Source organism: Sus scrofa, chromosome 14 (assembly GCF_054392235.1).
Source record: "Sus scrofa isolate SSC_HxYL_T2T_F1_AM1 chromosome 14, Sscrofa_HxYL_maternal_Yorkshire_Landrace_v2.0, whole genome shotgun sequence".
NCBI lineage: Eukaryota > Metazoa > Chordata > Mammalia > Artiodactyla > Suidae > Sus > Sus scrofa.
Genome location: NC_139396.1, coordinates 62,113,441 through 62,126,724, shown reverse-complemented (window position 1 = coordinate 62,126,724; position 13,284 = coordinate 62,113,441). Strand labels below are relative to the sequence as shown.

The window sequence follows — 13,284 nt, the reverse complement described above, 5'->3', positions numbered from 1 at the left end:
AAGTTAATTCAGAGAATTCCCAGTTATACAGCTGGTCCCTGACACAGCTGGTCTCAACTCTCTCGGTTTCAAAATAAGTTTATGATAATGTGAAAGTAATGGGCACAGTTTATGATTCCAGCCCCTATGGTACTACGTATTTCTTATTTAAGCAGTGGATTAAAAAATAATTCAGGAGTTCCCATCGTGGCTCAGCGGTTAACGAATCCAACTAGGAACCATGAGGTTGAGGGTTCAATCCCTGGCCCCGCTCAGTGGGTTAAGAATCCAGCATTGCCACGAGCTGTGCTATAGGTCGCAGATTCGGTTCAGATCCTGCATTGCTGTGGCTCTGGCATAGGTTGACGGCTACAGCTCCAATTAGACCCCTAGCCTGGGAATCTCCATATGCCAGGGCAGCAGCCCTAGAAAAGATAAAAAGACAAATAAATAAATAAATATAAATAAAAAAATAAACCACCTTTCCTGAGTGTTGAAGGCACATCCCAACGCATGCACAGAGCTTCTCAGCAAAAAAAATGAAAACTAAAAAAATAAAATAAAAAATAGTTTGGTAATTGTAAAGACGAAGAAACAGAACTTAGCCTACTTCATTTCTGTCATTCTGCACATCTACTTACAGTTTTTATTTGTGTTTATTATTTAAAACAGTGAAACAGCATGTAAGTGGCAAGGTGTCATACTTCTGCTCCATCAGTGCTAATTGTAGTTCATGCAGGAAATATTTTATTGAATTTGAATGTCTTTAAAATTGAAATGTATTTCTACTTCCAAATTGTTAATGGTTTTAAAAGGGAAGAATGAATCAAGGAAATGATGATGATCATTGATTGTCTTTTTTTTTTTTTGTCTTTTTTTAGGGCTGCACCTGCAGCTATGGAAGTTCCCAGGCTAGCTACAGCTCTCGGCCTACAGCACAGCCATAGCAATGCAGGATCTGAGATGCATTGGCAACCTATTCCATAGCTCACAGTAATGCTGGATCCTTAACCCACTGAGCGAGGCCAGGGATGGAACCTGCATCCTCATGGATACTAGCCAGGTTCATTACCACTGAGCCACCATAGGAACTCCAATCATCGATTGTTACATGATTAATATGGAAAGTATTTTTATCATCTAGAGGAGGGGAGTATTTAAAAAATGATATATTTTGCAGAGTTCCCTTCATGGCTCAGTGGTTAATGAATGGACTAGGATCTATGAGGATGCAGTTTCGATCCTTGGCCTCGCTTAGTGGGTTAAGGATCTGACATTGCCCAAGGTGTGGTGTAGGTCACAGATGCAGCTTGGATCCTGCATTGCTGTGGCTCTGGTGTAGGCCAGCAGGTGCAGCTCTGATTCAACCCCTTTCCTGGGAACTTCCATGTGCTGCAGGTACGGCCCTAAAAAGACAAAACAAAAAGAAAAGAAAAATGGTATATTCTGGGAGTTCCCACCGTGGCTCAGCAGTAATGAACCATGAAGATGCAGGTTCAATCCCTGGCCTTGCTCTGTGGGTTAAGGATCCAGTGTTGCTGTGAGCTGTGGTGTAGGTTGAAGACACACCTTGGATCCTGCCTTGCTGTGGCTGTGGTGTAGACCAAGAGCTGCAGCTCTGATTTGACCCCTAGCCTGGGGACTTCCATATCCCATGAATTTGCCCCCCCGCCCCCAAAATATAAAGTGGTAGAAATACTTTGGAAAATATGCCAAAAAATGTAGTTTCTTAAAATGTTAAACATATACCTATCATATGAACTAGCTGTTCCACTTCTAGATATTCACCCATGGGACATGGAAGCCTAAGTCCAGAAATAAATGTGTGCCACACATTTCTTAGCAGCTTTATTTGCAATAACCCCAAACTGCAAGCAAGCCAATGACTAGCAACCAGTGAATGGATAAACAAAATGTTATTCCATCCATGCAGTTGAATGGGACTTGGCAACAAGGCGGCGTGAGTTAATCATACACACAACTTCATGAATGAACCTCAGAATAATTATGCTGAGTGAAAGAAGGTGGGAAAAAATGAGAACTTACTGTGTGATTTCACTTGGTTAAAAATGCAGGCTCTTCTCCTGTGGTAGAAGGCATACTAGTGGTTATCGGGTTAGGAGGGAGGGCAGGAGAGTCAGGAAGAAAGAATTATAAAGCGTGGGGTGGAACTGTGGGAGGTTACAGGTATATTCATTATCTTGATTGTGATGATGGCTTCACAGGTGTATACTTATGTGAAAACCTGTCAAATTATATACTTTAAATATGTGTGGTTTATTGTGTGTCAATTATACTGCAACAAAGCTTTTGTTGTACTCACCCCCTTGCCTTTTTTGAGAGTGTGGGAAAAGACTAATTACTTCCAATTACATTTTCCTGACAAATAAGTCACCATGCAGAGACAAGGCCACCAGAAGCCTTGGGTATATTTGGTGTACATATATTACACATACAGTAGCTTGGTGCCCGGCTCAGTAAATAGCAGTTAGAGGGATTATTAAATCAGCATTCCAGGTATCATCTGACTGGCAGAACTCTCTCTCTATCTCCCTGTCTGTCTGCCTGCCTATCTATCTATCTATCTATCTATCTATCTATCTATCTATCTATCTATCTATCTATCTTTTTTTATGGCCGAACCTTCGACATATGGAGGTTCCCAGGCTAGGGGTCAATCAGAGCTGCAGCTGCCGGCCTAAGCCAGAGCCACAGCAATGCAGGATCCTGGCCGCATCTGCGGCTTTGCTGGATCCTTAACACACTGAGTGAGGCCAGGGATCAAACCCGAATCTTCACGGTTACTAGTTGGGTTCTTAACACACTGAGCCACAAGGGGAATTCAAGAAATCTCTATTTAGACCAGAAGTTGCAAACTCAGAGGTGTTTGGGGCCATACAGGTGGAATCAATGAAGCAAAGTGAGATAAGCATATGAAATTGGAAATGGCAGAGACTATGGCCAAAATAATCTATGTCCAGTCCAAATGCATCCAAATTCTAAGTGTTAAACAGCCAACAATGGTGGGCTGAATTAGGCAAGTCTGGCAGGTGGGGTCATTGCACTATCCCTACAGCTAGATGCCCCATGTCAAGTAGGTCCATGACAACTAGTGATTCAATAGCAGCAGCTGACATTTTATGAAATACTTCTATTTGGTCCTCCCAACCACCCTTTATGCTTGATAGGATTATCTCCACTTTCTGGATGAGGAAACTAAGGTTCAGAGAAGTCAACAAGACTCCAGCCCAGGGCTAGTGACACTAAGAACTCCATCTTGCTTCTTCCTGCCCTAGCCTGTTTTTTGCTCACCCAGCTACACCTATGATTATATTAGCTTTGTTTACTCCCATGGAGAAAGCTCAACCAGCTCTTTCTTCCCACCGTGGTCACCTCAGGGGCCAAGGATATTTTGGAAGGAGAAAGAGCTCAAGAAGCCCTCTGGTAGTCATTCCAGGAAAAAAAAGGGCTGGAGACACATACTTATGACGCCAGGTTTTGTTTTGTTTTGTTTTGTTTTGTTTTGTTTGTAGTATATTCCCTTTGTAAAGAGGTCATCTGTGTCTGAATATCCTGAATAATGCAGGTATGTTCACTTTAAGAAAACTGTCATTGGGAGTTCCCATCATGGCTCAGTGGTAACAAACCCAACTAGTGTCCATGAGGATGCAGGTTCAATCCCTGGCCTCGCTCAGTGGGTTAAGGATCTGGTGTTGCCTGAGCTGTGGTGTAGGTGGCAGACGGGGATCAGATTCCAGGTTCCTGTGACTGTGGCATAGGCCAGCAGCTGCAGCTCTGATTCGACCCCTCGACCCCTAGTCTGGGAACTTCCATATGCAGTTGCAGCCCTAAAAAAAAAAGCAAAAAAAAAAAAAAAAAAAAAAACGAGAGAGAGAGAGAGAGAGAGAGAGAGAGAGAGAGAGAGAGAGAGAGAGAGAAAGAGAGAGAGAGAGAGAGAGAAAACTATTATGTAGAGTCAGTAATTATATAATGTCTTTATATGGCAACGGATAGTAACCAGACTTACCATGGTGATCATTTTGAAAACATGTTGGAGGTCAATTAGACTTCAAAAACAAATAGAAAAATAGGTCATATTTGTGGTTTTCAGAGGTGGGGATGGGGAGGAGGAACTGGATGAAGGCAGTCAAAGGGTATAAACCTTAGTTATAAGAGCTATACATACATAGAAATAGGTAGGCATGTAATGTACAACACAATAAATGTAACTAAGGAGTGCCCACTGTGGCTTGACAGGTTATGAACCTGACTGGCATCCATGAGGATGCACATTCCATCCCTGGCCTCTCTCAGTGGGTTAAGGATCCAGCATTGCCACAAGCTACAGTCACAAGATGTAGGCCACAGATGCGGCTTGGATCCAGCATTTCTGTGGCTGTGGTGTAGGCTGGCAGCTGCAGCTCTGATTCAACCCCCTAGCCTGGGAACTTCCCTATGCCATGAGTGCGGCCCTAAAAAGAAAAAAATGTATATAAAACTAACACCGTTGTATGTTATATATGAAGGATGTTAAGAGTAAAATCCTAAGAGTTCTCGTCACAAGGAAAAAATAATGTTTTTCTATTTCTTTAATGTTTTTTCTCTATGAGATGAGAAAACTAAACTTATTATGGTCATCATTTCATGATATATGTAAGTCAAATCATTGCACTGTACACCTTGAACTTACACAGTGCTGTATCTATTATATCTTAATAAAGCAGGAAGAAAAAAAATAAGCGTGCTAATCCCATTTATGAAGGCTCTGCTCCCTTGACCTAATCACATCCTAAAAGCCCAATCTATCACCATCATCCTGGGTGTTAGGATTCCAACATGTGAATTTGGGGGAGACACGTACAGATTATAGCACCTTTCTTGACACCAAAAGATAGGATTCCCCTCCTCCCAACAAAAACCGTTATGTAAGAACTTAAACCTGGGAGTTGTGTTGTGGCGCAGTATTAACAAACCCAACTAGTATCCATGAGGATGCAAGTTCAATCCCTGGCCTTGCTCAGTGGGTTAAGGATCCAGTGTTGCTGTGAGTTGTGTTGTAAGTAGCAGACGCGGCTTGGATCTGGTGCTGCTGTGGCTGTGGTGTAGGCTGGCAGCTGCAGCTCTGATTCGACCCCAGGCCTGGGAATTTCTATATGCCAGGAGTGAAGCCCTAAAAGACCAAAAAAAAAAAAAAAAAAAACTTAAACCTGCAAAACAGATTTGTTTATTCATTCTGCAAATACTTACATCTGGTGTGTGACAGTCTTAACAGTTGATGGGCTCACTACATGCCAAAACATCCATCAAGTCGAGGGGCCTTGGGCTGGTTGCCCGTGAGTCAACCCTGGAAGAGGCCCCAAAATTTGTTGCCAAAACTCGGCCTCTCTCCACTGATGCTGAATAGAAACACAGAAACAGAGTTTTGGGTGAAAAAGTTTTGGGTGTTGCTTTGCCAGGCAAAGGAGGCCACAGCAGGGGAGTTCCGTCATGGCTCAGTGGTAACAGTTTCCATGAGGATTCAGGTTTGATCCTTGGCCCTGCTCAGTGGATTAAGGATCCAGTGAGGATGCCATGAGCTGTGGTGGACGCAGCTTGGATCCTGCATTGCTGTGGCTGTGGTGTTGGCCAGCAGCTGTAGCTCTGATTTGACCCCTAGCCTGGGACCTTCCATATGCTTCGGGTGCGGCCCTAAAAAGCAAAAACAAAGAAATAAACAAACAAACAAAAAAACAGCCACTACCTAAAACCCAGAGATTTTCTGTAGTCAATTTATTTACAATAAATAAATAAACAGAAGCCATAGCAAGCTAATGCCTTAAAGACTGTTCCCTCCCTTGGGAGAGAGATTAGGAAGTGGTTTTATAGTTCGGGAGTAGAAAATAGGGCCACAGATAAGGATCAGGGTAGATGCAAGCTTTTATTCTTCTTCAAAGCTGGTGTTCAGTGGCTCCAGGACTGGTTCTGGTGGTCCTCTTTCATTCTGTAAGGAAGAAGCCTTCATCAAGTCGTTAACATTGTTGGGGGGTTTGAGTTCTGCAGACCCAAGAGCTCAAAGATATTGTTATGGGTATTCCTTGAGGGGGAACCAGGTCCCTACCCCAAGGCTGCACTGCTGTTGCTTGACTGCTCCTCCCTTGTCTCTGCATCCCCTCCCTTCCCTGAACAGCAACTGTTTGAATCTGCTCTTTGGAACTCTGGGAAGGTCTTGGAGGCTGAGGCTTATTCCCTCAACACAAGAAATGGGGTCCTGCTTGGTTTCAGTAAGGGCTTCAACAAGTGAATGGGGGTGAGGGGAGCCACAAACCTTCAGTTCATAGTGGTTCCCATTCCCATTCCCATTTTTTTTTTTTTTTTTTCCTTTTTCTAGGGCCACACCCGCAGCATATGGAGATTCCCAGGCTAGGGGTCGAATCAGAGCTGTAGCCACCAGCCTACACCACAGCCATAGCAACACCAGATTCAAACCACGTCTGCAACCTACACCACAGCTCACCGCAATGCCGGATCCTTAACCCACTGAGCAAGGCCAGGGATTGAACCTGAAACCTCATGGTTCCTAGTCAGATTTGTTAACCACTGAGCCATGACAGGAACTCCACCATCCTCATTTTATAAACAAGAAAAATAAAGCAGCAGGCACAGGCAGTGGTAAAGAAAATAGATGCTCTCCTCACCCTCCCGAGGTTACAGTTTGGTGGGAGAGGCTGATATGAAATTACAAAATGCTGTCATCTCTGTGGATGAAAGCAGGGGGAGTTACGCAAGCCTAGGGAAGTGGAACTCCATCTGGTTTAGGGAGTCAGAGAAAGGGACTTTCCTGGGGAAGTGCTGGATGAGCTGAGAGGGGTGTGGAGTGGAAGGCCCAGAGGCAGACAGGAGCAAGGCATGTTCTAGAAACTGAAGGCATGCGGACATTGTGCCGAAAGGCAACGGAGACCCCAACGGAGGAAAATGGCTGAATTGGGGGTGTGTTTTGAAGATGGGTCACTCAAGGGGACAGAGAGGAGCAGGGGACAGCCCAGCACGAGTGCCTGTGTCCCTCAAACTACTGATGGGAGAAAAGCAGAACAGCAGCAACGGTGACAGCCCTGGCAGCGTCACTGATACCCCAGCCTGAGCTGCTCTGGGACTCAGAAAGTCTTAGATTTTGAGGGCTCCTCAATGGCTTATTGGCTGTGTGTCCCTCTGCAAATGGCTTGCCCTCTCTGGGCCTCTGGGTCTCTGGATGGACTGGGAGAGGTAAGGCTGCAAGGCTCTGAGCTGCCTTCTCAGCATTTCTCAGCAGGCCCTGGGCTGCCCTGAAATTTCAGCAGTCTGCGTGCCATTGCCTTTTCCTCCTGGCTTCTGAGTCCCCAGGGCAAAAACCAGGCCCCACCCAGCCAACTCCAGCTCTTAAACACAGCCCTTCTTAGGAGAGCATTTCCCCTCCCCCAGGATCTCACTGCTTCTTGAGCCCAGGCTTGTCCAGGATTACTCCAGGTGCTTGTGTTTGCTAAATTCAAATCCTGCTTCTACCACATCCTAGCTATGAACTTCGACAAGGGACCGGCATCTCTGAACCTCAGTTTTACCATCTGCATCATGAGGATTTGTTGGGATTCAGTGAGATCTTACAATACACAGTGTTCAACCCATGTTTGGGGCACAGCAACCCCAAATAACTGTTTTCTTTTCTTTTACTTTTTTTGATTTTTAGGGACACACCTGAGGCATATGGAGGTTCCCAGGCTAGGGGTCCAGTCGGAGCTACAGCTCATGGCAATGCCAGATCCTTAACCCACTGAGCAAGGCCAGGGATCAAACCCACAACCTCATGGTTCCTAGTTAGATTTGTTTCTTCTGAGCCATGACTGGAACACCAACTGTTTTCTTTTCTTTTTTTTTTTTTTGCCTTTTGTCTTTTTAGGTCTCCACCGGTGGCATTTGTGTGTGTGTGTTTTCATTTTTAAAAGACATTTAATTATATAATATTCAACACATGTCATATAACATATTCATTCCAAAAACATTTATTTTTTGTTTTTTGGCCTCACATGTGGCATGTGGAAGTTCCCGGGTCAGGGATCAAACCCGCACCTTAGTGGTGACCCGAGCCACTGCAGTGACAACACTGGATCTTTGACTTGCTGTGCCACAAGGGAACTCTCAGAAACATTTACGAAGGATCTGCTGGATACCAGTCCCCGTTGTAGATGCTGAGGGTACAGCAGGAACTTAGATCTAATTGCTGCCTTTGTGAGCTTACCTTGTAGAAAGATCGATAGACAATATGCAAATAAAAACTGATACTCTTTTCATCTCTCACATGGTAGTAAGTATTCCAGGAAAATTTAAATTAGGAAAGAAGTACAAGGGAGCACAGAGTGAATGATAAGGGGTATAACTGTAAAGACTGTAACCTTAAAAATCTTCACTGAAGAGGTGACCTTTGGACAAAACCCCTAAATACGTTATAAAACATAATCACAAAATAAACATCATCCATGAGCCCACCTCCTAATTTATGAGCTGGAGCATTATCTCTTCTGAAGCCATGATTTGATTTGATTTGATTTTTTGTCTTTTTGTCTTTTCTAGGGCCACACCTGCAGGATATGGAGGTTCCCAGGCTAAGGGTCCAGTCGGAGCTGTAGCCACCAGTCTATGCCACAGCCACAGCTACGCCAGATCCAAGCCGCATCTTCGACCTACACCACAGCTCTCGGCAAAGCCGGATTCTTAACCCACTGAGCAAGGCCAGGGATTGAACCCGCAACCTCATGGTTCCTAGTCAGATTCGTTAACCACTGAGCCATGACAGGGACTTCTGATTTTTTCTTTTTTTTTTTTTTTTTTTTTTTTTTTTTGCATTGCTTTCCCCACATTGGATGGAAACCCTGGAAGCATAGGCTGAAGGTTACATAGGTGGGGAGTATGAGGTGGCCGCCAGTATCCAGTGCAGGCTGCTTGTGGCCAGATCCTTAGTGGTAGTTCCATCCATCCAGCTCCCCAGGGTTCCTGCCTATTTTCAGATCCTATCTCACTCACTCCCTCTCTAAGCTTCTAGATATCCTTCCCACGCATTCTTTTCTGCCTAAGTTACGTAGGATGGGATTCCATGGTTGGCTACTGATGGGCTCAGACCTTCAGGTGGTCCTGCGATATAACCATGTGTCTTTTCCTTTTTTTTTAAAATTTTTTAAATGATTTTTATTTTTTCCATTATAGTTCATTTACACATGTGTCTTTTCTTAAGCGTGTCTTTCCTTTTGGATGTGTATGACTTGTGTCTCCTCGCCCCCAACCTCCCCTGCCCAGATGGAGGGATATCTTGAGGGCTAAACACAGTGTGGGACTCAAAAACAGCTAGGTTGAAGGAATTCCTGTTGTGGCTCAATGGGTTATGAACCCGATTGGTATCTATGAAGACGGGGGTTTGATCCTTGGCCACACTCAATGGGTTAAGGAGCTGGCGTTGCTGTGAGCTGTGGTGTACATCAAAGATGCGTTTCTGTGGCTGTGGCGTAGGCTGGCGGCTATAGCTTCCATTCAGCCCCTAGCCTGGGGACTTCCATGTGCCCCAAGTGTGGCTGTAAAGAAAAAAAAAAAACACAGCTGGTTCATAGACATGGAATTTTCCAACGATCGTGGAGCATCTTCTAGGCAACTAAATTGTCAGCCTGATATAGGCAGCATGTGGTTACCCTTTGTTGGCAAATTTCACATTAAAGTTTCAGATTTTTTTATTTTTTTACTTTTTAGGGCTGCACCCATGGCATACGGATGTTCCCAGACTAGGGGTCAAATCGGAGCTGTAGCTGCCAGCCTACACCACAGCCACAGCAATGCCAGATCTGAGCGATGTCTGCCACCCACACCACAGCTCACATCAATACCCATTGAGCTCACGGCAACCCACTGAGTGAGGCCAGGGATTGAACCCGTGTCCTCATGGATACTAGTTGGGTTCATTAACTGCTGAGCCATGAAGGGAATGCCTTAGATTTAAAAAAAAAAAAAAAAATCCAAGGATCTGGCCATGCTGACCCCCAGTCCCACATGGCAACATTTGGTTAGAGCTGAGTAGCACCTACCCTCTTGGGATAGAGTGTGACTTTTCCAGTTATACACAGTCTCCACTCATCCCTTTTGTGTCCATGCATGCAGGTAGAAAAAGAATTTTCCAGATTCAAAGCAAGGTGAAGAAAAGAGAAGTTTATTGAGGCAAGAGACACTGTTAACACTGCAGGCTGACTTCCTGATAATCAGGGAGGGCCGACCCTGGGAGCATGGTCAAGTCTGTTTTTATATCCTAGAGGCAAAGGAGTGGGAGGAGAGGTCTCACCATACCCCTGCTGACCTGCTGATTGGTTGGGGAAGGATGGGGTCTTCTGATACACTTATTGGTTGGTTGGCGGTGTATAAGGCCCCTATGGGGGCGGAGTAAGGAGTGGGCCATATACCTTTCCTAGTAGGGGGCAGGAAGCAGTAAGCCAGGTGGCTGGGGTGGGGAGGTCCTCAGGAATGTTGCAGCGATTACAGTGAGATGTGTTGCATGATAAGTGTCTGGTAGTTCTTCTTTCAGCCGGAGGCTTTTTGAGTTTTATCTCCTTGTAGAGGCCTTGAAGTCCCATATGTATACATATTTTGGGTCATTTTAGGGCTGTACCCGCAGCATATGGAGGTTCCCAGGCCAGGGGTCAAATCAGAGCTATAAGCCTCTGGCCTACACCACAGCCACAGCAACACGAGATCTGAACCTCGTCTGTGACCTACACCACAGCTCACGACAATGCCAGATCCGTAACCCACTGAGCAAGGCCAGGGATCGAACCCGAGTCCTAATGGATACTAGACAGGTTCATTACCACTGAGCCACGACGGGAACTCCTTGAGTGAGTCTTTTAAGGCCATGGCTGGGGAGGGGATACAGCAGGGTGATATGAGCACAGTCTTTGGAGTTACTTACCTGGGAAAGTCCCTTAACCTCTCTGACCCTCCATCTCTTCAACTCTCAAATGGAAATAATAGTTCATAAGAATGTTGTAAAAAAAGATAAGTGATAAGGCCTGACACAGAGTCAGTGTTCACTAAAAGTTTATTGAAAAGTTAGGGGATTCTTGGAGTTCCCGTTGTGGTGCAGTGGTTAATCTGACTAGGGACCATGAGGTTGTGGGTTCGATCCCTGGCCTTGCTCAGTGGGTTAAGGATCCGACGTTCCCGTGAGCTGTGGTGTAGGTCGCAGACGCAGCTCAGATCCCACGTTGCTGTGGCTGTGGCGTAGGCCAGTGGCTACAGCTCCAATTGGACCCCTAGCCTGGGAACTTCCACATGCCACGGAGGCAGCCCTAGAAAAGGCAAAAAGACAAAAAAGAAAAAAGAAAAGTTAGGGAATTCTGAACCAGGGATATAGTAACTATTGGAATCAAGGCTATGGCAACTATGCATATAACAGCCAAGGTTACAGTGGTTATGGAGGCTATGACTACACTGGTTACAACAACTACTATGGATATGGTGATTATAGCAACCAGCAGAGTGGTTATGGGAAAGTATGCAGGCAAGGTGGTCATCAAAATAGCTACAAACCATACTGAATTATTCCATTTGCAACTTATCCCCAACAGGTGGTGAAGCAGTATTTTCCAAATTGAAGATTCATTTGAAGGTGGTCCTGCCACCTGGTAACAGCAGTTCAAACTAAATTTTTTGAATCAAGTCCCTGAATGGAAGTATGACGTTGGGTCCCTCTGAAGTTTAATTCTGAGTTCTCATTAAAAGAAATTTACTTTCCTTGCTTTTTTTTCTTAGAAAAAAAAAAAAAGAAAAGTTAGGGGATTCTGAGATCTTAAATTTGGAAGGGCCCAGAAGGATGCCTGGCTAATAGCAGGTGCTTAGAAAAATGTGCCTTCTCTGAGAGTTACCACTGTGGCTCAGCGGGTTAAGAATCCATCTAATGTCCGTGAGGATGTGGGTTCCATCCCTGGCCCTGCTCAGTGGGTTAAGGATCTGGCGTTGCTGTGAGCTGTGGTGTAGGTCTCAGATGCGGCTTGGATCCTCCCATGTTGCAGTTCCTGTGGCTGTGGTGTAGGCAGGGAGCTGCAGCTCTGATGGACCCCTAGCCTGGGAGCTTCCATATGCTACAAGTGCGGCCCTAAAAAAAGAAAAAAAGAAAAAAAAGAGAGAGAGAAAGAGAGAAAAAGAAAATGTGTCTTCTCTTCCCCCCACTTCTTTTTCTTTTTTTTTTAGGGTCACACCTATGGCATATGGAAGTTCCCAGTCTAGGCCTTCCCCCCAACTTTTTGATTGCTGGGCAGAGTTCCTGGGTAAGAATGTTTTCGCTGAGTCAGAGCTGGGCAATCAGGCTATGGCACTCTCCACTGGGGCTCTGTAGGCTAGAAATAGACTGCTCCCAGATTAGCTTTGGGACATTAGGTAGGAGATGGGGGCCTGCCTGACACCATGTGGTTTATGGCTAGCTATACCCCTAATTTGCCTGGGACCCCTGGGCTTCTTGGGAAAGAACTGATATCCTGTCCAGGTGTGTGGTGCTGTGATTCAGACAGGTTCAAACCAGCCCAGCAGGCTTGGAGGGACAGAAAGAAGCTGGATAGAGGGAGGATGGAGCCCAAGGGAAAGACACAGGAGGAGGGCAGCTGGCAGAGAGGGGCTGACTGAGGGTGGGGCCTGGAGATGGGAAAGGACGAGTGTTTGCGGGTCCGAGGCTATGTGCTCTCCTTCATCTGCATGTGGTCCTTTCTTGCTCTGGGATGGAGAAGGCTGTGGTGTGAGGGCTAGCAGGGGCTAAACTGCTCTGGCAAGGGATCTCCCTTTCTGTAGAAGCTCAGTGGAAACACTGCAGGAGTCAGCAAAAGCCTCCTGGGCAGGGGAGTTCCCATTGTGCCTCAGCAGGTGACAAACTGGGCTAGTATCCATGAGGATGCAGGTTTGATCCCTGGCCTCACCCAGGGTTAAGGATCTGAGGCTGCCATGAGCTGTGGTGTAGGTCGCAGATATGGCTCAGGTCCCTTTTTGCTGTGGCCGTGGCGTAGGCCAGCAGCTACAGCTCTGATTAGACCCCTAGCCTGGGAACCTCTATATGCCATGGGTGCAGACCTATACAGACACACACACACACAAAAGCCTCCTGGGCAGACAAGCTGGCAGGGGGGGCAAGGCCTAAGACCCATAGACAGCAAACAACAGCTTGAGCCTTACCTGAGGCACCTCCTCCCTTCCGGGACCTCAGAAAGAGCCAAAGCAGCCATCAGAACCCAAAGCATCAGTGGAGAGGCCCATGTCCAAGATAGGACTTCTCTTTTGGGG

General features: G+C 45.8%; 1 long non-coding RNA gene across 3 annotated transcripts in view; it reads left to right on the top strand.

Moving 5' to 3' along the window:
* LOC146396609 (uncharacterized) overlaps nucleotides 1-11,750 on the top strand; it is a 31,588-nt gene extending 19,838 nt beyond the window's left edge. For all 3 annotated transcript variants that reach the window (XR_014826972.1, XR_014826971.1, XR_014826970.1), the window contains one exon: nucleotides 11,586-11,750. This is a non-coding gene — a long non-coding RNA (uncharacterized LOC146396609). The remainder of the gene's footprint in view (nucleotides 1-11,585) is intronic.
* The last annotated feature ends 1,534 nt before the right edge of the window (nucleotides 11,751-13,284 follow it).